Below are 20,631 nucleotides of genomic sequence, written 5' to 3' on the forward strand. Positions count from 1 at the left end.
CTTTGGCATGTAGAGTGGCTACGTAACAGGCCTATTGACTCACAAACTGGCCTGGCCCTCACTTATGAAAGGAACTAGTCTGAGCAGTTCACCAGGTCTCTCCAACACAAACTGTGTCTTTTACAGGCATAGGATTATAGGCTGGGAAGGTACCCATAGAAACATCCATCCCATCTCCACAATCCTATAACACTAATTTTCTTTGAGCTGAGTGGAGAGAGACATTCAAGTCTGCCTCTTTACTATTCACTCATGGGAAGGAGAAACTCTTCTATTGTCACACTGTTGCTATTTTGGGTTGCCTATGGACCAAATAGCGACTTTACAAGAGAGTCACACATGGAAAAGCTGCTGGATTGTGGAGTTGACGGTGGTAACTCTCCTTTCCACCTTTGTCTTTGTGAAGGATGACTCATAATGTGTTCCAAAAATTGGAATGTTTTGGAAGCCATCCATAATTAACAGGAAAAGTTCACACACAATGGAGGATTTTCTATACTTTTTTTTGGCAACAGGAGAAGTCATTGTTACGCAAACAAGGTTTTTTAGAGATGTTGATCACACCTTTTCATTTTGGCAAACGGCAGTCTTAATGCTCAGCCTTGGGGAAAATCATTGTGTGTTCACATGGTAATCATCATAATTGGCATGGATATAGGACATTTCAAGTGCTTGGAGCACTACATGTTTATCAGCTCAGTGATTCTTATAGGCAGCCCTCTAAGAAAGGCCAATATGATTCCCACCCCCACCCGTGTTGCAAATGGAATGCTGAGACTTGAGAGAATATTTTTCCAATTTATATCCCACTGTCTTTGAATGGAAAAGGCAGTGTATATGCGCTATTGAGTGGTCTCCCGTCCAGTCACTGGCCATGCCATTAAAGTTGTTACATGATGTGACTTAATATCACAGATCTGGCTGAATATTGGCTTGCCTACGGCCCTCTTAGTGCATGGGTTGACAATGTAGTGCTTGCAGGTGCACATGGCACCTGCAGGGTCTTGTTTTACCCACTCCTTCCCCACTGAAATTAGGCTTGAAATAAGCCTTCTATTGTAGCCAACAGTAGCAGTGTTTGTATGGTGCCCATAGCACTTCCTTCGATTCTCAATTTCCCCATGGGCAACTTCTGTTCTAGTGAGGTAGTGGCTGACTTTGAAGTTGAACTGGGGACTCCAGAGGTCATATCACTATGCTTTATCAGATCACAGTACTCTTAAAGTACAGCAGTTGTTTACTTGGCTTCATTTGCAAGACTAACTAATAGAAGACAGTTGATGACATAGAAAATCTGTTCCCGGACTGTACCACATGAGACTGCAGGGGTGGGGAAGTTGCCCATATATATTCACCTCTCTAAACGTAGAAAGAAAGGTCAAACTAGACCTCTTCTCCCTGATACCTAGTTTTCTATATTACAGGGTGCTTTTTTAAAAAAAAAAAAAAGTTTGGACAAGCATTTGGTAACGCTATACACACATGTACACAGCCTTACATGGTGCAGTCCATTTATGGCTTTGCCATATGTTGAGCTGTTTTGTACAGAAAGGCCCTCAGGGTAGGAATATAGGAAACTGCCTTCTGCTGAGTCAGACCAGTGGTCCATCTAGCTCAGAGTCGTCTGTACTGACTAACAGCAGGTCTCCGTGGTTTCAGATTGGCTTCAAACTCACAGCATAGGAGGAACAAAGTGGGAGCGATCACACACGAGACTAAACCAGCATGCTGTTTGTTCCCAATAAACCACAATGAGCTTGTCTTCTTATGATGCATGACAGTGTGTTGACCCTGATCTATGCAGCGAGTTGTTACAGCAGGGAGGGACAAAGGGGATGCTGATTTTGCCAACATCCTCATTGCAAGAATATAAGATGCTTCCGGATACCAGGTGAGACTGTCCATTTCACCTGGTATTGTCTGTTCTGACACCTGCTCACCAGGATCTCAGTCAAGCTACCTGAAATTCTCTTTTAAGTGGAGTTGCTAGGAACTAAATCTGAGCCCTTCTCAATGTAAAGCAGGTGCCTTTCTACTAAGCGTTGGTCCCTCCCCAGTCATCAAGCATAGCCAACTTGTCACTCGTACATCTTTTTGGTGCTACCTGTACCATCTGAGGCCATCTAGATCAGTGTTCTTCAACCTTCGGCCCCCATATATTGTTGGACGGCAACTCCCGTCATAGGGACATAGGAACCTGCCTTCTACCAAATCAGACCATTGGTCCCTCTAGCTCAGTATTGTCTTCACTGACTGGCAGCAGACAGTTTCAGACGGGACATTCCCAGTCCTACCTGGAGATGTCTCTACCACTGAACTACAGCCCATCTTCCCCAGGCCAGCTTGGCCGTGGTTATGGATGATGTGTCAGAGTTGAAGAACACAGATCTAGTTAATTAACTGGAACTATGATATACCTATAATAATTCTGTGTCTACCCAGAAGCTTTCAACAAACATTTAGGAGGGGATTTGTTTGTGTGTAGACTTGTACAGGCTAAATGACTGCTAAAATCAAATGGTGGTGTAAAACAAAAATAAAAGGAGATTGAATTTTGAAAGTGACTTCTTAACAAAGGCAGGAGGCAACAAAGCCACTGAACCAAGAGCCACGTTAGTGAGGAAAGCATTTTATTTTAAAGAGACAGACCTACATTTTCTTTGATTCGAGGTTTTGTTTAATAGCTTCTATAATGGCTGCAACATGACTCCGCATCTCGATTTCAGCATGAATAACAACCTGTTCGTGTTTCATTTAGCTCCAAATGAGAAATTCTGTCTTTTTATTGTTTTAGGAAATTAGTCTGTGTACTATTGCTGCTGGAACTTTATAATTAATCACTAAAGGTTATAGCTGCTGAGAGTTTGTGGGAAATAGACGCCTGAGTGGTTATAACTGTAGCTGTCAAATCAGAAATATCGGTTTACAGTGGTAGAGTTTGTTATTCTTCTAGCTTTTTAATAGAAATACACACACAGGACGTACTCTAACAAAGAGTTTGAAGTTGCCTGTTTACTTGAAAAAATGTGTGGAGAGAATTTGTCCTTCTCCTTCATTCATTTCTACATAGTGATTTCCACCAGAGAGACAGAAAAGATATGCCTTTAAACCTTTTTCATTCAGGATGCCTTGTTGCCTTTTGTGATGGTTTAAGTGGAGCAGGGAAGATGTTTGGCAATCTGGCTTAAATAGAATGGAATTTGCCCAGGTCTTTTTCTATTTTTTTTTAGTATATGGCCATATTTATCTGTTAATATTCAAATCCCAAGTACTGTTGGAGTTTCTATGAGGAGCATGTTGAACATGTAGTGTGGCTTCTACCAGTGGAGAAAGGTGGCTCCGATGTCAGCAGGACTGTGAATCTGCTCCAGGTTTTCACCCAGACTTTCAAGGAGCTGCCCAAGGTTCTGAACCCATTTAGGGGAAAGCTTTCAGCACCTTGGACAGTTCCTTGAAATTTTGGACTAAACCCTGGAGCAGATTCACTGCCCCACTGTCATCGGAGCCCCCAGGCTCCACTGCCTTCTCCAAGGATCTCGCTTACAATTTTTCAGCTGCCCAGTGGTAACTGGTGTCCTTTGGGACTGGTAGGGTGGAAGGCAGGGTGGAGCCAGAGCCACTGACAGGCAGAGCCAAATAATTGTAGCCCCCTCCCCCCCCCATCCTCCTCCTTGCAGAGTTCTGCATGGGCAAAACTGAGACAAAGGAGGAAGAAGATGACAGGCAGGGCCACTCTGTGTACTAGTTTTAAGTAGGAGGGCAGGCAGGTCGGGGCTGGCTGAGAACAGGTTGGTGAGGCAGCCCCCCATTACCTCTAATAGACCAGCCTCTAATACACTTACCTTTCACACACTCCAAGCTCTGCCCATATATGTTTGTGGCTTGGAGCCCAGAAACAAACAGGCAGACCCAAAGAGTTGAAAACAAAGCAGAGGGAATGGAGGGTGTGTTTCAGGTTAACTAACATTCACAGGGCCTGCCCAAGACATTTTGCTACCTGAAGTGGAGCAGCAAATAGGTGTCCCCTGTCCCTTTTCCCAGTCAAGGTCACAGAGAACCAGTGCGGTGTAGTAGCTACAATGTCTGACTATGACTGGAAGGCCAGGGTTCAAATTCCGACCCTGCTATGAAGCTCATTGAGTGCCCTTGGGACAGTTATTATCTCTCCACCTTGTTGTGAAGATAAAGCGGAGAGGGACAGAGACATGTGTGCCATCTTGAGCTCCTTAGATGAAAGGTGGGATATAGTAGTAGTAGTAGTAGTAGTAACAATAACAATAATAATAATATTAATAATAATTTGGGTGTTCAAGTTATTCTTCCACTACCTGAGATAGAAAATATTAGTATGTATACTATTATGTCTTGTGGAGTTTTGTGCAGTGCCTTGAGGGGCAATTGTGCCCTGAACTCAGTTTATAAACCATTTAATAAATACAAATCCCTCAAATGCCTCTCCCACCCCTTCCCTGGCAGTCAGCATACGATAGTAATAATGAATTAACAATCAACTTGCTGGCCATTTGTGACATGCCAAAATCAGCTGCCTGAGCTGGCTGCCCAGCTCTACCTAAGGGTAGAGCCGGGCCTGACCATCCAGCCTGCAACATTTCTTCTCTACTTGCAGCAAGGAGTCAACAAGATGGAAACTTTCCCTCCCTCCTACGTGGTGGTGGTGGAAGTGACACTCTGCCAGATTTAAGGTCAAAGATTTGATACACCAAATGTCATAATGGTGTGCTTATCAGTGGATTCATCATATAAGGTATGCATGAGAGAGAGTTGGGAAACCAGGAGAATTCCAGTGTTCTTTTCATAAAAGAAAGGCAAGCTTTCTTGCAACACCACTCACTGTAGCTCAGCCTTGGAAACAAAAGGGCTTGGTATGGCACAAAGGTTTCCAAACTGCAGTCCAAGAGCTTCATTCAGCTGGTCCATGGTGTGTCTGTGGATTTCTGGTTCAAGATGAGAGACAGCACATCTGTCATATTAAATGTTCATAGTGATTTTTAATTGCATTTTAATTGCATCTTTTGTTTCTTATATTGTATTTTACTGTATTACAATCCTATAGAATTCAAATTGTAGTACAGTAAAAATTTATTTATTTATTATTATTTATTATCTGATTTATATCCCGCCCTTCCTCCCAGCAGGAGTCCAAAATACAATATATAACTAGAGACAGAAGCAACTAAAATGCAATAAAAATCATGTGTCATCTAACCCAGCACATCACAATTGCTGTAACAGTTAAAAATAAAATAAAAAAATTAAGTGGTCTGCCAAGACTCTCAGAAAGCTTCAAGTAGTCTGTGGGGGGAAATATTTGGGAACCACTGGTCTAGTGAACACTCAGAAAATAGAAGGAATTTATAACGATTAGTGGTGAGACAACCTGCTCTTGCAATTTCTAGGGATGTTTCGTTGCCAGCACTAGGAGCCTGCAGATTCACCTAAAATTTATCTCTAGACCAATTTTTGCAGCCTCTTGTCCAGCTACACTTTTTTTCTTTTTACAGAATTCTTAGCTGTACCTGATAAACTTGGGCCTCAGGTTGTAACATCATTTTATTGTTTTCATTTGTTTGTTGTGAAGACTGACTTAAAAAGCCGTGTGTAAACTGAGGACTCACTTTCCACATTTGGAGCGTTGCCTGGTCATAACCTTGTTCTGTGCTTTTTTGCTCAATAGGGCTGATCCTTTCACATGCATACACACATCTACTTCCCTGTGTTGCTCACCTGTGTAGCTGAGGTATATGTAAAATGCTCCAGTCACATGGATGATAATTGTGTAGGGGTTTTCCCTACACATGGTCGCCAGCCTGCAAATAGCAGATCCCATAAAACTACAAATGTGTTGGAAATGGACCATCAGTTCAGCTTATTTTGATCTGTGTTGTTCATCTCCTGGTCAGGATGGGAATGATTCCCACCTGAAATCCTGGATAGCTGCTACATATCAGTGCAGACAGTACTGAGATATATATTGATCAATGGTCTGATGTGGTATAAGGCAGCCGCCTAAATATAGAATCATAGAGTTGTAGGGGCCTACAGCCATATTACGCTGAAGACACCCGATCTCTTCTGATCTCAGAAGTTAAGCAGGGTCAGGCCTGGTTAGTACTTGGATGGGAGTCTGCTGGGTGCCGTAGGCTTAGAGGAAGGCAATGGTAAACCACCTCTGAATACTTCTTAGCATGAAAACCCTATGAATATATCCAAAAAAGATTCATAGGCTCGCCATAAATCATAATCAACTTGTAGGCATATAACAACAACAAGAATTGGAGGGAGCTCCATAGGCCCCCTTCTCCACCCTCTTCTCAGTGCAGGAATCTAGAAGTAGAGCATCCCCAACAGAAGCCTGATCAGCCACTGCGTGAAGGCTTCCAGTGAGGGAGAGCCCCACTTCCCCTGAGGTAATTGGTTTAATTGTTGAATTGCTCTTACTGTCTCGAAGTTTCTTCTAATGCAGCCTTTTCCTTTCCCCTTTGGGTCCCCAGACGTTGTTGGACTACAGCTTCCATCAGCTCCAGCCAGCATCGCCAATGGTCAGAGATGATGGGAACTGTAATCCAGCAACATCTGGGTAACCAAAGGTTGGGAAAGTCTGCTTTAACATTCATCTGAAATCTACTCTCCTGCACCTTAAGCCTTTAAGATTTAACCCTGCTCTCTGAACATCCTTTTTATCAGAAAAGTCCATAAGTATTTAAACTTGCTTATTTATTTCTTTAAGGCAATTTGTATACCTCTTTTCAGGCAGATCTCACAAAGTAGTTTACATTTATTTATTTATTTATGAACATATTTATATGCTGATATTAATAAAAAACCAAACAAAGCGATTTACAACATATATAAACACAGAAAAAAACCATATAAATTTAAAATCAGATATCAATTAACAATTTTAGAAAGATATTGTCTCAACTGTCTGAATAAGCCTGGTGACATAGAGGAGTTTTCAGCAGATGTTTAAAAATCAGAATACAAGGTGCCTGCTGAATCTCTTTTGGCAGAGCATTCTACAGGACTGGGCAGATGATACTAAAGACTCAACTTGTTGTCAGATGAGCCTCACCAACTCAGGGGATGACCAATGATGTTCTGGCAGATGATCTCAGTGATCAAACTGAGATATAAGGGTTCAGGTGGTCCCTAAGGTACCTGGACTTAAATAGTTCAGGGCTTTGTAAATTAATACAAGGACCTTAAATCTGGCTCAGTAGTGGATGGGTAGCCAGTGCATATGTTTTAACAATGGTGTCACATGTTGTTGGCCATGTGCTCCCATCAGCAGCCTGGCCACCACATTCTGCACCAGCTGGCGCTTCCAAACCAGGCCCAAGGGCAGCACCACGTAGAGCACATTGCAGTAATCCAACCTTGAGGTTATCAATGCATGGACTACATTATTATTTGTGGCCCCCCATGGCTCAAATGCACAGCTCGTATCCACCAGGAGACCGTGCATTCAGTATTATAAACCCAATTTTATGGAACTCCCTTCCAGCTGAGGTCAGACAGGCCCCCTTTCTGTTTAATATCTGGTGCCTAATGAATTTTATTATTATTATTTCAGCAGACATTTTAACAGAATTCTGACTTCATTGTTTTAACTGATTTATATCTTTATTGTATTGCTGAAATACTTGTACAGCTGCTAGAGATAATCATAATTAAGCAGTATATAAATTGTCAAAATAAATAAATGTTATTATTAATAATAATAATAATAGCGGTGGTGGTGGTGGTAGTACTACTACAAATGTTTAGTGAATTATTTGAAGATTATTTCTGGTTCTTTGCCGAAGTGTTAAATATGTGAGTGAGTGAGTGGATGAAAGAGAGATGAAAAGCGAATGATCTGGCTATTGCCCACAAGTTTTTGTTGTACCTGAAGGATTTTTTCTGTCATTGTGCTGTAATCAGAGAAGCATCAACAAATAATTCTAGGGACTGAAGCTGCTCATACAAGCCATTAGACAAGGAATTCAGCAGTTGACTTGCTGTTTTTGGAATTTGCCAGTATAATAGATCCCACACACGTGTACCTGCAGTGTTCCTGAGCCAGAGCATCAGACAGCACTGGCTATTTCTTCCTCTGAATATTTATTATCATTGTTTGATTCTGAGACAAACTGATATATTAATAAGGCAACAAAACATCCAAGGAAACAAGCCCCACACAGCTTCTGGCAATTCAAGAGCTAGGGGGGAACTTCTTTTATAGTGTAGATTTAAAAAAATACATTTCTGTTTTGTGTGTGAGTTTTCCCCTATGTACCTGCCATGCAGTGTCCCCCTCCCCCTTAAATGCAAACATCCTTCACAATCTGTTTAAAAAACCACAAATACATCACTCAGAGGAATATTTAAAGGAGCATCAGGAGGAGAGAAACTCATTGGTTTAATGGAATGCTGTCAAGAAAAATCAGCATCACAAATGACACAAGGGCAGAATTGATACTTCTGCACTGACACGTTAAAAGAAAATCCCATACATTATTTAGAAAACCTCGAAATCTGTCAGCAGTATGATTGCCGAGTTAGCAGAAGCAGGAAGAGACGGGGTTTGGAGTTGAAAAGAAAAGGCGTAGGCATGGATCCATATTGTAACCTTTCATGTTTTACACCCACCACGAGTACCTAGCTATTACATGGTCAGCATTTTTTTCCTCCCTTAAAAAAATCCCTCTTTTAAAATCTCAAGTCAAAAGAGATAGATCTTTTATTCAAAAAAGCAGGTTGCCTAAGCTGTTATTTTGTTGTAAGTATAAAGACGACAAGATCCAAGAACAAGAAGTGTCTATTGTTTTTTTTAATGATTTTTTTTTAAAAAAATGCCTTTGTTGGTTTCCTAAAAATAGTTTGTTTTTTTCAGTCAGTAACGTAGGCATAACGTGGATGTGTTCTGCTCCTTTAAACACACCAGTAATATATGGTGATAGCAGTTTTATATTCCAGTGCTGGCAATGTCCAACTCTCCACTTGATTATTAGTATTATTATATATCTATACCTGCCCATATATAACTAATGGTCAAAGATAAGCAACTTGATTTTTATATCATCACCACCACCACCATTTATCAGTTGTTTTACACAATAAAAAGTCTCAGAGTGATTTGACAAAATAAAATACGGTACAGTATTACGTAATGCAAGACAAATTATTCCAAAATGTATACATGGGAAGGGGTGATCCAAAATGGGGGGGTGTGCATTTCATGGACATTGTTGTGCCTCCTGGAAAATATCATCCCATTTTGGCCATGTGTTCATCCTCTTTTCAAAAGGAATGGAAACTGTTCAGAAAGTCTGTGCAAAGGTCCAGGTGTTCGTGGGAAAATAGAACTTGTCCCTGTTGCAAGTACCACTGGAGGGCAGCACTCCAAGCATGAGGGTCTTTTGGTCTGAGGGTCACCTGGTAAACTGTCCACTAGTAGGGCCCACTCCTCTTTCACAGGGCCCTGGTAGATTTACTTGGCTGTAGGTCATGCTGGGTCATCCTAGACAGGGGCAGTGTGGGTAATTAAAGAAATGGCTGCTTGGAGTGCTAAGCAAATAAGGGGTGCAGGTCATGCATTAGCAGTGGACCCTGCCAGGGTCCTGGGTCCTGGCACTTATTCACAGATCCCAGGTGCATCAGTCCAGCTGTCACAGCAACTGGGCTGAGTTCCCTCTTCCCACCCCACTATGGCAGAAGCATGACGGGGGGGGGAGAAGAATAGATGCAAAAAAGTCCCAAAGTGTTGATGGGGGACGGTCACTTCACAATGATTTTTATACCCCCTGAAATGACAACTTACTTCCCCCAAATTCCCCATTGCACTAATATACTCCATATTATATTGTTTACCTCCAAACTGAAATGAAACCAAGAGCTGGCATATAAGTAATTTTGTTTTGGATGGTGAGATCACTGGTTAACTTTTTTAAAAAAGAAAAAAACCTCAAGGGGTTATCTTGCTTTTCCCCCAAAGAGCTTAGCATCTCTCTCTCTCTCTCTCTCTCTCTCTCTCTCTCTCTCTCTCTCTCACACACACACACACACACACACACACACACACACAAACACACACATCCTCATGGCCACCCTGTGAAGTAAGTCAGGCTGAGAGAGAGGAAGTGACTGGCCAAAGGTCACCTGACCAGCTTCATGGCTAAACAGGGATTTGAAGCTCTAACATTCCACTATACCTGAGTGCAGAAGGCTAGCTTAGGAAGTGCAGGCTAGGCCGTGTGACACACACAACCCTTGTCTGTTTCAAGTTTCTTGGCATTTGTTGCCACAGGCATCTGCCTCACTCTGTCTAACGATAGGACCGGCCCCAAATACTCTACCATATTGCTACTTCTAGTAGTAGCAACAGTAGTACTAGTACCATCAGTACATATGGCATTTTACAGAGTAAGATGAGGGAGACAGGGGAAGCAAGAGAGGAGGAACAGAGGGAGGAAGATGGAGTCAAGGGTAAATGGTAAGAATATTAATCCAATTCAGTTCCCTGTATGTAAGTCCTCTGATCACCTGCATCAAGCTCAGAGCCAGGAACCTGGTCCAGCTCCTTAGACAGTGACACTGCAGCCTCCAATTCAGGATCTTGGTCACTGCTGGACTCCAGGGTCATGACACGTTGAACTAGATGATCTTTCATGTCCCTTCTCGTTTGTATGATTCCATAAGACGGTTCTTACTGTTATCTTGTTGTAGACTGGTTTGATGGCCTCAGGCTGTGAAGCAGTTTTATTACTGTGTAAAATAAAAAAATAAAAAAATAGTAAGATTAACTCTCTGCTGCCAAACGATAAGAACTGTGTTGCAACCTTCCACTTTTCCTTGGCAATGAACAAGGAGTCAAATGGAAAGTGTTTTTTTTCCTGAGCTGCTATGCTTCCATCCCATCCCCAGCCTGCATATTTTGGGTGGTCTCAGAAAGGAGAGCCCATCTTGGCTGATAGATGGGAAATACTATGTGTCATATACCCCCATTGCACAAGCTTAAAGACATCCCCCTGTAGTCAGTTGTTGTTTTCTTTGTGTGTGTGTGTGTTTACAGTACTCACCAGTATGGAGTACCATAATCTCTTGCTTTGCTGCCCATGCCACCCATTTTGTGCTGGCCCACACAGCACTTTTATCAAGGTACTAGTAAGATAGTGGCACCTGATTTTTACAAAGAAGAAAATCACTGCCTGTGATACATTATACTACTGACAAATGGCTCTGGAATTAATTGCAAGCAAATGGATGGCCCAGTTCTCTGGAAGGTTGCCCTCTCTTCCAGGAGAAGAAACTGCCTGCCACAGTTCATTTGCATATGTCTGTTCATATTCCTCATTATCAAATTAAAACTTGCCTGTTGGCGCTCCTGAAACTGCACTTAAACAGGCAAGGTGGCAAAAATCCATTCAGGCCACTTTGAAATCAGTTTGGTTGTTCTTTGAGGATGTGATGTTGAAATGGACTGGAGGAATATTTGGGAAAGGAAACTACCTAGCCACTTTTAAATATTTCAAGTGGTATTGTTAAAGTTAAGTATATGAATTAGTATCTAAAACTTGCAAAGTGCATGAACTTTTTGGCAGCAGTCACCACCATTTACATAACAGCTATCTCATTGAAGCTTTCTTGACTTCTTTTGCAGATCATGGCCGTAGTTGACCAGTTTCTGCCCAAGCTTCCATTCAGGTGGTACACAGGAACAAAATCTTCTACCAAATCTTCTACCAAATCTTCTACCAAATCAGACCGTTGGTCTGTCTAGCTTAGTATTATCTACACTGACTGGCAGCTGCTCGCCAGTGTTTCAGGCACAGAGTCTCTCACAGCCCTACCTGGAGATGCTGGGGATTGAACCTGGAACCTTCTGCATGCAAGGCAGATGCTTTACTACATTTGGGACGTGCAAAACCTGGCAAATAACTAAGCTCTGATCTGCACGCTGGTTCGGGTGTTGTGGATCAGTTCAGTCTATACTGAAGTTCACAAAGATGAAATTCCTCAAGCATCCCTACACAACAAAGACCATCTGCAGAAATTTTGCTAGAATTATTGGAGCACCTGCTTAGTTTTCCCATTGTTTCCTGCTCCATTGTTTCACTTGAGCAGGAACCTTCGCCTTTAATGGGAAGGGCTGTAGCTGGGTGGCAGAGCATCTGCTTTACATGCAGCATGCCCTGGGTCCAAACCCTGGCATCTCCAGGTAAGGCTGGGAGGGACCCCGCTCTAAAACTGTGGAGGGCTGCTAACAGTGTAGACAATGCTAAGCTTTGTTGTTGTTATGTGCCTTCAAGTCGATTACGACTTATGGCGACCCTATGAATCAGCGACCCCCAAGAGCATCTGTTGTAAACCACCCTGTTCAGATCTTGTAAGTCCAGGTCTGTGGCTTCCTTTATGGAATCAATCCATCTCTTGTTTGGCCTTCCTCTTTTTCTACTCCCTTCTGTTAATGCTAAGCTAGATGGATCAATGGTCTGGACTCAGTATAAGGCAGCTTCCCGTGTTTATGTTTGAGCTGGGATTTGGTAGCAACTCTAAAAGTAAACAACACAAACTAACTCTTAAAATAAACAAATAAATCTTCATGCAACATAAGTTGAGCTAGTAATGAGATTTGAGTGACAGGTGTTTTTTTTTACAGAAAGAACTCTTTGAAATAGAGAAACTGCCTATATCTACCACTTTTTCCCTTTCCTTAACAAATTTATAGTATTTGAGTGCAGAGGTCTAACACTTCAAAGCATTTTTTTTAAAAAAAAGACATTCAGCATGCACTAATCTTCACAACCCCCCCTCCCCAATCTTCTTACAGCAGCACTAATGGAAATGTATTTTGTTTAATGACTCTGAAATCCTGTTTGTAATTAGATGTGGGAATTGGTCTTACTTTGTAACAGATGATACTGGAATAATAATATGAGAGATGCTACACTGAGACCACTCTCCTCCTAAATCTATATCATCTTTCAAGCTATTGACAGGAAATGTGTCCGAGAAAACACAGAGATTGATTTTTTTAATAAAGGAAAAGGCAGGAATGTGTTTGATCTGGCCTTATTCCTCATCAAATTATTTGTGCGTTTATACAGTACCAGCTTTGTTTTTGTTTTTCATTCAAACCAGAGTATTGTAGGAAATTATGCGGGAGGAAGGTTAGTGAGACAATATTTGTAAAAAGTGCAAGGGAGTTCTATTACGGATCCCACTTAGACTGTCCTGGCTGCCATTTCTGCTGCTCTCTTGAAAACCAACCTTTACTGAAGGGGTGAGGAACCTTAGGCCCAGGGGCCAAATATGGTCCTCCAGGCCTCTCTATCTGGCCCTCAGAAATCTCCTCAAGCCACACCCCTTGCTGGCCCTGCTTCGCACACTGAGTGCTTTTGCCTGCCTGGGGTGTGTCCTAGAATTATGATCATGCCTCTTGAGTGCCTGGATGGAGGACAGAGGGGGTGGGTGAATTTGTGGAGAAGCTAGACAACTGTACATGGGTAAAATTTGCGTTCATTGCTTTGCCCAGTTTTGTCTCTTGATCCACTCACCAATGCCATGTGGCCCCTGGAAGGTTGCCCAGAAAGGAAAGTGGCCCTCGGGCTGAAAAAGATGCCTCACTCCTGCTTTATGAAGCCTTTGGCAAAGCCTTTGGTTAGCTTCCATGCCATGCTGCAACTCAGCCTGTGAACAAACATTAAGTACTAGTTACTGAAGTAGTCACATATCCTTTCCCTGTTTACCCCTCTCTTTAGATCCTTCCCCTCCCTTCCCTATGTTGAACTGTAGATTGCAAGCTCTTTTGGCTAGGGACATGTCATCCTGTCTTGTCTAAAGCGCTGCACACATTGATGGAACTAAATAAACAAGCAAGAAGAAATTGTTGCATGGCCACAAAGGGTCCTTCCCTTAGACATCAAACTATGAAAGTTGCTTGAAGGTTGCTGTCCCTCAGGAATACAAAGCTCTTTTAATGAACCAACTGTTAAGCTGCTCATGCATGTTTGGGACAAGCTTGGGTACTTGAGTATAGGTGACATGGAGTTCTCCCAGCCCTGTCTTTATGTGGGAGGGACTCTGAGTGACATAACAATTGGATTGCAAGATTCTGTGGGAGTTAGAAATGGGTTTCAGAATGGACACCTGAGGAGATGTCCCGCTTTTATTTATTTCTGTGTTTAATTTTTAAGCCCCCTGAACAAGTAGCTCAGGTTTCTTATGCATCATCAGTGTCTACGTGTTAAGAAGGTTCTGGCCATTTTCTCAGTATTGTATTAGGATGCATCAGGTGACAATGTTTTTGAGGCAAAGTCGTATTTCTGAACATCCACTGAGAGGTTGCTTCTCATTCAGTCATAAGAAACTACTGTGTGTGTGTGAGACACTGTCATCCTACCTGAGCAACAAAGGAAACACTCCTCATCTTGGGCTCTGTAATATTTCTTGATCAGAGGAGGAGAGGGAAGGAAATCTTAATAAAGCACTCTTAAGAACTAACGTTTTCAACAATTTATCCTGCCCGATCAGTCACATGCACAAAACTGAGACCGGAACAGGCGTTCTCTCTTTGGATTTGCAACTCCCATGCTGAGTGCAAGACGTTTCTGCCAGCGATACAGCTGCCAACAGCAGGAGCCACATAAATGCCAATTTTAATCAGAGCTGATTTTATCAAACCCACACTCAACAATAAAAAAATACTAATTTATGTAGAAGGCAGTGATGTTTCCTGACAACGTGAACATTAATTGTCTCATTGATTGTTTCTTTATGTATATGTATAGACCCAGCTGGTTCCAGGCTTTTGGAAGGCCCTGGGCAAGAAACCGTCAAAGGACCTTTGCAAATAACTGGCAAGGTGTGGAGGGGATCTGGGGTCTGTACACTGCAAGAGCCCCCCTTCCCTAGCCATCTGCAGCACACTTTTGATTTACACATAGCCTAGGCCTATGCATGTTATTTTTTCAATTTGAAAAGCATCACAAGAACTAATGAAGAGCCTGCTGGATCAGGCCAGTGGTCCACCTACTCCAATATCCTGTTCTCACAGTGGCCAACCAGGTACCTATGAGGAGTCTGCAAGTAGGACCTGAGTGCAAGACCACTCTCCCCTCTTGCGGTTACGTCACATACGTCACCTTGATAATCCTTACAACAATCCGGTAAGGTAGGTATTGTTATCACTGCACTGCAGAGGGAAATAGGGAGGCTGAGAGATAGTGAATTGTCTAGGGCTATGCCAGAGCCAGCCCTACCATTAGGCAGAGTGAGACAGCTGTCTCAGGCAACAGATGCTAGGAGGCGGGGTGCAGCAGCAGGGTACACAACACTTCCTAAGCTAGCCTGTTGCCTTCAGGTCAGATGAAAACTGCTGTCCCATCACCAGTGTTGAAAAAAGATTCAAATGCCTGTCTGATTGCTAAATGGAATGGGAGAGGGGCACTACCTTGACTTTTCCCTCAAGCAACAAAATTTTAGTGAGTTTGCAGAGAGGGTGCTCAGTGAATTCATGGAGGACGAGCATAGCTCGATGCAAGCATAAGACCCATGGTTTTAGCGGTGGCTGGTGGCTCTATGTCAGAGAGGCAGTGGAATCCACTCCGGGTTTTAGTCCAAACCTTTAAGGAGCTTTCCAAGGTGCTGAAAGCTAGTCCCAAAATATATGGGAAGCTAAGCCAGTTGGTGTCAAGCTACTATGGATTTTGAAGTTTTCCAAAGGCATTCCCCTAACATGGAGTAAAGTGAATCCCTTTTACTGTCCCCACAAAAGAAGCTGGACCTATTTGTCTGCCATGTGGCTGTTTCTTTTACCCAGGGATACCTCACTTATGTTAGCAATTCTCTGACCAGTTGTCCACAGAACACTAGTGAAAGTTAAGTGAGTCCCTGTGTTTTAGCCACTCCATGCCCTAGAGAGAGAACCATGCTCTGAAGAGGGAGTGGTGTATTCTTTAATCAATGGTGGGGGAGGAATCGGTTATAAGATGCTGAGAAATTATGGGCTGTGGCAGAACCATGCCCCTGGAGTGAGGGTTAGGGTAATAAGAAGACAGAAGGGGAGAAAAGAAGTAGAAGTAATTTATTTATATCCTGCCCTTTCTCCCAGAAGGAGCCCAGGGCGGCAAACAAAAACACTAAAAGCACTTTAAAACATATTAAAACAAAACATCTTTAAAAACATTTTTTATTAAAAAAAAACTTTAAAAAACATCTTAAAAAGCCATTGCAATAGAGACGCACTGGGATAAGGTCTCTACTTAAAAGGCTTGTTGAAAGAGAAAGATCTTAGGCAGGGCCCGAAAAGACAACAGAGACGGTGGGTGTCTAATGTTTAAGGGGAGGGAATTCAAAAGTGTTGGTGCCATTACACTAAAGGGCCACTTCCTATGTTGTTCAGAACAGACCTCCTGATGACCTCCTGTAGGAGGTCCTCATCTGCAGAGTATAGTCATCAACTGGGTATATATAGGGTAAGATGACCTTTCAGGTATCATGGTCCCAAGCTGTATAGGACTTTGTACACCAAAACGAGAACCTTGAAATAGGCCCAGTAGTTAAAAATGTTATCTTAAAATATTTTAAAATATTACCTGATGGTTGAAAAACAGGGTATGAATCTAATAACTATGTCTTTCATATGGTCTTCCATCCAGTTGCTGACCAAGCCAAAGGCTCCTCAGCTTTAATTCAGGTGGGAAACCTTTGGCCCTCCAGATGCTGTTGGACTACATCTCCCATCAGCCTTGACTATTGGCCGTGATGGCTGGGTCTGATGGGAGATTTAGTTCAGTAACATCTGAAAGGCCAAATGTTCCCCACCCCTGCTTTCACTGAACAGAAACCCCTTTAGATTAGGGTAGCCAACATAATGCCCTCCAGAGATAATTGGACACAAATCAGCCCCAGGCAGCATGGCCAACAATGAGGGTGATGGGAGTTGTAGTCCAACAATATCTCAAGGACATGACGCCTGCTATAGACCATTCTCCAGCACTTACTGTAATAGCCGAGAGACGTTGATGAGGTGGGTGATGCACCAGTGTAATAAATAAGTAAACAGACGCAGAATATGTGTGTATGTCTGTGTCACTGCTTTATGATATGGGTTGCAAAAGCAAGATAGTAAATTGCCAGTTGCATTTTGGCATGTAAGTTTCATGCCAGATAGCAATGGCAGCTGGTGGGTGCCCCGTTATTTTGGCATTATGAAACAAAAACAAAAACACCTGGCTCTCCACCATAGTGTTTGGCCAGATCAGCATCCATTATTAACATTGCACTTGTGTTGCCATGTTGCATCTAGGAAATGTGTACCAAGAAAGGAAGTGCCAGACCTGACATATTTTCCCCTTGTAATTTTATGACACTTTTCATTTGAATGGATTTAAAAAAAAAAAAAACACGTTTTTTTTTTACAGGGAGGCATGAGACACATCACATGCAGATTTGTTTGCTTTGGGTAATATATGCAGGTTGCAGAAATCCTGCTTCTCTTGGCACAGAGTTTGGTTTCTTTTCGTGCTTGATTCTTTTTCATGCAGGGAGGAGGCAGCTTTGATTGGAATTGAGAATTATGAGAGAGTGAAAACAAGACTTTTCATCTCTCAGAATTTGTAGCAGCATTTAACTTTTTACAAAGGCTTTCACCAGTTAGTGCTCTTTATTTTATCTTCATGCATCTGTTGCACGTTTGACAATAAAATCATTTTTGACATTTAATCAGTAACAGAATTGATCCATCCTCATTATATATTCATGAACTTTAGCACCCAGCTAGGACATAAAGGTTCTGCTTGCCTCTTAGCTGAGACATGTAGCAACACTTCAAACTTTGGACTTCAATTGGTTGGAGTTTTGTGTAGTCCCAGGGCCTGCAAGTGTAGCCCTGTGCAAAGGATCTACTTGTGTGTAATTGCTACACTTAAGCAGGGAATATGGGGATGTAGGGTTGCCAGGTTCAGGGCCTGAGACTGTTCCTGTATCTTTAGAAGAACAGAAAATTCAGCCAAGTGCAGGTGTTCTTGCAACACTGTAATGGGAAAAACCACAAGGTGGAATTCTCCTTTCCCCCTGCACAACTTTTAAAGATACAAAAGACCTCTTGGTTGCCAGGCCCAGCCTTCAAGAGGTCTTCTGTATCTTGAAAAGTTGTGCAGGGGGAAAGGAGAATTCCACCTTGTGGTTTTTCCCGTTACAGGGTTGCAAGAACACCTGCACTTGGCTGACTTTCTCTTCTCCTAAAGATACAGGATCAGTCTCAGGCCAGGAATCTGGCAACCCTACTCTGTCAACACCTTTTTCCCCCCAACTAGCAAAGTAACAGCAGAGCTCCCTAAAGTAGCTGGTGGTGGCCATTTTCTTTTTGCCAGAATACTCTGTACCTAGCACCATCCTAGGGCATTGTGAGGGGGAAATAGTGGCCACCAACAGAGTCTGCCAATTTTTGTTTGGTTTTATTTAAGTACTTATAGAGCACACTTTCATAAAAATAGAGCGAGGTGGGGCACATCATAAAAACATAATATTACAATAATTCAATTTTTAAAAATCAGCTGCTGCCATTCTGTTCCCCCCACACCACCAGAATGTCAAACTTGGGGCATTTTGGCAGGAAAAATGATGGCCACGAACTACCTCAGGAAGTTCTGCTGTCACTGCTGCCAAGTTTTTGCTGCTGTGGCAAAAATAGTTTTAAAAGAGACTTGCTGTCACTCGCCAACCATAAGCTTCCATGAACCTCTTTAAAAAATCCCACCATCCTTCTGGAAAAACTGGCTGCCTGAAATTTACCTCCTTTCCATGACGTTCCCCCCCCCCCAAAAAAAAGGGTGGTAGTTTCATTCCAGCACTAATCAAAACTTCCTACATCTTTTCAATGTCTTTTTTTGCTTTGTGTTTCATTGTTTTTAGATGTTTTTGTTTAAAATGTTTAAAATACATTTTTATTTTGGTTTTCATGTTTTTTAACAGATGTGTTTTCTGCCCAGGGCAGAATATGAATTCAATAAAATAAAAGTAAATGTCTAGAAGCATGTAACCTTCTAAAAATGCACACTCGCATCCAAGCCAGATATATCTGCCAAACTGAATAAGACCATTGGTTCATCTCTCCCAGGACTGTCTACTCTTGAGTGGCAGCAACTCTCCAAAGTTTCAGGCACTGCTTCTCTGTCTGAGAACTCTTTTAAATGAGAGATGTCAGGGGCTGAAGCATGGTCATGCTGTTTGTTCAGATGTGACTAATATCTCTGATTAATCTATGTGTAATTTCCATATCTCCACCATGGAGGCAGATAGATTAGGCGTATATGAAACCTATCGGAGGAACTGCATTTTTCCCAATTCTGGTTCCCAATTCTGAGTAGAAAATCTGTCTGACAATTTGGATGTTTGAAAGTTAAGGTTGCAATCCTGTGTTTGTGTATTTTGGAGTAAGCCTCATTGAACTCAAGTGAGGCTTTCTTTTGAGTAAGTATATCTTGGATTATGCTGTAACATTGGTTAAGTCCAATGTTGGTCCGACTCAGAATTCATTGAAAATAATGAACATTATATAACTTAGCTTTATTAATGTCATTGGGTCTACTCAGGGTATAACTTAGTTGGATACAATCAAATGTTTGTGCTCATGTATTCAATATGATCAATATATATTTTGATTGCAAGTCTTCAGGCACAGCCTATGTAGTTTTATTTTTACTTTAGATTATCAAGTCCATATATGTAAATAAACGTTCTGTATGTTTACTTGCGGGACCGCCTTAGCCCATGTGTGTCCTTTCGACCACTTTTATCTGCGGAACTGGCACTGTTAGAGGTGCCACATAATACTCATTCTGCACTTGGAAGCAATCATTCTTTTAATGTGGTAGCACCTAATGATAGGACTGTTCAAATACTTGAAAGGTTGTCACACAGAGGAGGGCCAGGATCTCTTCTCAGTCATCCCAGAATGCAGGACACGGAACAATGGGCTCAAGTTACAGGAAGCCAGATTTCAGCTGAATATCAGGAAAAACTTCCTGTTGGAGTGGTATGACAATGGAACCAATGACCTAGGGAGGTGGTGGGCTCTCCAACACTGGAGGCCTTCAAGAGGCACCTGGACAGCCACCTGTCAGGTATGCTTTAATTTGGATTCCTTCATTGAGCAGTGGGTCGGACTCGATGGCCTTATAGGCCCCTTCGAATGCTACAATTCTCATTCTATGAACTCCTTGCATATTGACATCAAGCAGGTGCCTTTGCTTTACTCTTTTCAACGCCTGCTAGAAAGATTTTTGTTTAGGCGACCCTATCCAGGGACATAGATGCCAATGTGTTTTAATCTCTTTTTAGTCTACTGTTGTTTTTAATCATTTAATAATGCTTTAATTGTTTTTAACTGTTTTGATTATTTTAATGTTTTTGTAAACCACTTAGAGTTTTAATCAAATACTATATACCTTACAATTTGTGGGTGTTTTTTAAATGTCCATGCATGCATATTCCATGTGTAGTTGATCTGCATCATGGATTTTGTTATTTTCAAGCTACATAAAACAATGGTTCTCATGCATGCGTGTTTAGATATATCATAAGATTGAAGTAGAATGCACACTGATTGGTACAGAAAGGTTGAAA

The 20,631-nt window shown here is 42.0% G+C and overlaps 1 protein-coding gene across 4 annotated transcripts in view; it reads left to right on the forward strand.

Moving 5' to 3' along the window:
- DACH2 (dachshund family transcription factor 2) overlaps nt 1-20,631 on the forward strand; it is a 406,794-nt gene that overhangs the window by 271,773 nt on the left and 114,390 nt on the right. The gene's annotated exons all lie outside the window — the stretch shown is intronic.

The sequence above is a fragment of the Rhineura floridana genome, chromosome 16, assembly GCF_030035675.1.
Source record: "Rhineura floridana isolate rRhiFlo1 chromosome 16, rRhiFlo1.hap2, whole genome shotgun sequence".
Classification (NCBI taxonomy): Eukaryota; Metazoa; Chordata; class Lepidosauria; order Squamata; family Rhineuridae; genus Rhineura; species Rhineura floridana.